Source organism: Mastomys coucha, unplaced genomic scaffold, assembly GCF_008632895.1.
Source record: "Mastomys coucha isolate ucsf_1 unplaced genomic scaffold, UCSF_Mcou_1 pScaffold22, whole genome shotgun sequence".
NCBI classification, from domain to species: Eukaryota; Metazoa; Chordata; class Mammalia; order Rodentia; family Muridae; genus Mastomys; species Mastomys coucha.
This window is the reverse complement of record NW_022196905.1, coordinates 96,365,106-96,369,008: the sequence shown is the minus strand read 5'-3', so window position 1 is coordinate 96,369,008 and position 3,903 is coordinate 96,365,106.

Sequence of the window (3,903 nt, the reverse complement as noted above, 5' to 3'; positions counted from 1 at the left end):
CCCTCCTTTCTTCCTTCCTTCTCTCTCCCTCCTTCCTTCCTTCCTTCCTTCCCTCTCCTTCCCTCCCTCCCTCCTTTCTTCCTTCCTTCTCTCTCCCTCCTTCCCTCCTTCCTTCCTTCCCTCTCCTTCCCTCCCTCCCTCCTTCCTTCCTTCCCTCCCTCCCTCCTTCCCTCCTTCCTCCCTCTCCCTCCTTCCTTCTCCCTCCCTCCTTTTTTCCTTCCTTTCCCTCTCTCCCTGAGTTTCCCTCTCACCTGGCCAGTGGTAGGTCCCAGAGAGTCAAAGGGTAAAGAGCCCGGGTAACTCCGTGTCTTTTCCCACAATCCCCTGTTGCCATCAACCAGAAGCTCCTGGCCCCAGAAAAGCACCAGCTTTTGGCTTTGGTGGGCTCTGTGCTGCGCCCCCGTCAGTGTCTGACTGTCAGGGTGGGACACTAGCACTGAGATTTGCTGCTTGCAGGCTCCTTGAGACTTTTGGTGGAAATACGGGGGAAATGATGGTGTGAACCTTCCCCGTGAGATCGCTTGGAACATTTTTGACATTCGCTTATTTATTTATGAAGGGATGTGCATGTGGCAGTCGAAAGACAACTTGTGGGAGTCAAGATTATCTGGTTTGGGTAGTATCCCAGCCTGCTTTTTTGTGGTTGCAACAAACACCATGACCAAAGGCGATGAGAAGGGTTTGTTTGGCTCACAGGTCACAGTCCGTCCTTGAACGGAGCCAAGGCAGGCAGGAACCTGGAGGCAGGCACTGAACCAGAGACCATAAAGGAATCATGCCTATTCCCTTGCTTCCCATGGCTGCCCAGCTGCTTTCTGATACCTAGGATACAAGTGCCCAGAGGAGGCATTGCTCACAGTGGGCTGGGCCCTCCTCCATCAATCATCCATTAAGAACATGCCTCCATCAAAGTGCCCATGGTCCAATATGATGCAGGTAATTCTTCTGTTGGGGTTCCTTCTGAGTGACTCTAGTTTGTGTTGCTGATAAAGCCTGACAAGTACACATGGAAGCATCTTTACCCCCTGAGACGTCCCCTGGGGGGACGTCTCTCTTGTCCCCCCAAAATCCTTGTTAATTGTTTTACCAGATAGCATTAGAAACCTAGCACACTATATTTGTCAAAAGCACCATTAAAGGACAGTATCAGGGCTATAAGACCCAGGATACACAGCTCCTTTATTGCCAGTACAGAAAGAAGCAGGAAGATACTTCATTCTGGAATGAGGACCCTGTGAACTTTCAATGACTGGACTCACTAAAGAGCCCAAGGTGAGTGCAGCGAAAACCACTGCCTCTGAAGGAAACACTTAAAACACTCCTCCTAAGCATGCAGTGGAGCCTGGAAAGCAGAGCTGCCGCTGCCTTTATAGTGGTTCCTTTGAGGATCCTCTTGCAAGAGGAGAAAATGCAATAAATAAGTCTGTGATTGGGAGACAGCCTGGTGGTAAAGTCCTGCTGGGCAGGCACAGGGCCCTGCTTCGGTTGGCATCCTCCCTCTCCAAGGAGCCTCCAATCTAAAACTCCCAGCATTTAAGCTGCCTGTATTTGGTTCATTGTTTTCCATACCTTTTCTTGTCTTGACAATTTCATACACCTATACAAATGTGTATGAAACACACACCCCTATGGTCATCCTGACCACACCCACCTTCAGTGCCCCACTTTCACTTCCCCCACCACACCTCTGTACACACCCACTGCCTACCTTCCCATCCTTTTCCCACACAGTCCAGTTAGCACTGCCTTGCTGGTTCTCGTTTGTGTGGATAGGTCCTGGACCACACGGCTCCTGTGTCTTGCTGAGTACGAGAGCCTTACCAAGTCCAGAATGCCAAGCAATTTTACATTTGCAATATATTTAAAAAAAAAAAAGGAAAGGAAAGAAAAGAAAACCCTTTATGGATTGTTTGTTTTGACATTATTACACCAAGACTCAAGCAAGCTCCGAAAGCTCTCTAGCTGTGACCTGCATCCCAGTATTCATTTTTACATTTACAGTTATGGCTTAGGGATGGGCGTACAGAGCAATTTTCTAGCACTTGAGAAGTCTTGAGTGTTCTCACTAGTGTAAGCAGAAAAAATTCTGCACCAGCGTGCCTATTCGTGCAAAACCCTGATGGAAAGACAAAGAACATAGCTCCGTGGTGGACGGGTGCCCGGCAAGTACGGGTGCCTGGCAAGTACGGGTGCCTGGCAAGTACGGGTGCCCGGCAAGTACGGGTGCCTGGCAAGTACGGATGCCTGGCAAGTACAGGTGCCTGGCAAGTCCAAGTCCATGTTTGGCTCAATTTATTGCTTTGAGGTCTCTCCGTAAGAGAGAGGTGTCATGGTGGCCAGAAATGAAACAGGATAAAGACAAAGCGAGAGCCCTCAGTTTCCCTCACCGTCACCGTTACACAGAGCTTAACAGCTCTGCCACACCCCAATATCACCACAGCAGGTACGGGGTCATTGCCACATGCGCCTTTGAGGGATGTTTAAGAGTCAAAGTCTCCAAACCACAGCAGAGGACGGAAACATACAAAGAGAAGGAACTGTATTGGATGAGAAAGTTGCATGTTCTTGAAGGCCAGTTATACAAGCTCTGGGGGTCTGCCACAAGTTCAGCGTGCTGAGCTGAGAGAACTGAACTCATAACAGTGAAAAGAAACGTAAAGCGAATACAGTGGTGTGTGCCGTGGGCCGAGCTGCTGCAGAGGAAGCTGAGGCAGGAGCAGAGCTTGGGCTCACTAAAGCGAAGTGACAGAAGACCTTTTCAAAAGCTGTTCCTTCTGAGCCTATGAGCTCATTTCCTTCACTACAGCTCCTTTACTAACATTGTCCAGCAGAGGGCGCGCCAAGCGTTTAACACACTCAAGTCCTACACAAGTCCTTAATTCCAAAGATAAATTTGGCACAGTTCTTAGGCTAGTTAATTGACTGGTCCGGTTTACTCCAGGAGGACATTAGGACCTGGTACACTCTGCAGTTTGAAAACAGGCACTTCGTAGCAACTCTTCATGTTTAATAGTAGAGTTAATATGTAATTATATGTTATATGTAATATATACTATTATTATAGAAATAGTGGTAATTTAATAATTTAAATACACATTTTGAAATATTGTCCCTCTTTCTCCCCTTTTGCCCTCCCCACTTCCTCCCTCTTTCTCCTCACTGTATCCCAGCCATAAGGAGTAATTTTTCATGCTTGATTTGCTATAGAGCCCACACTGAGTGATAATCTATTGATAATTATGACTTTCCCAAATATTGCCTATCCAATTTATCTCAAATGGTAGCCCAAGATATTTCTATGCTTTCTCCTGGCAGTATACACATATCATGATGTTTCTACATCTAAAGTATAGATCCTTACAGGAGAGAATGGAGTGTTGACTCTGGCTGGCTACAGTTGGCTTGTCTGGGGTTTTGAAGCTTATAGATGCCTAAATAATGACAAAGGAGACATCTTGGAGACACCTTAAGAGAAGAAATTATCATGAAATAATATTTAAAATAATAAGTAAACAAGGGTCAACAAGATGGCTCAGAGAGTGAAGGCACTTTGTAACAAGCCTGATGACCCACTCTAGTTGTACCCAGGAACCTGGTGAACTGACTCTCACAAGTTCTCCTCTTAGACTGTGATGTACATGCAGTCTACCTCTTGCCAAATAGAATAGTGTAATTTTAAATTTTAAATTAAAAATAGTAATACATTGAGGCTGAGAAATAGCTCAGCAGTTAAAAGCCCTTGCTGCTCTTGTAGAAATTTGGGTGAGTTCCCAGCACCCATACCTAATCCCATGGGTCCCAGCACCCATACCCAATCCCATGGGTCTGATACCCTCTTTTGGTCACTGTGTGTACTGCATCCATGTGACAGACATGCAGGCACACACAAATAATTTCTTTTTT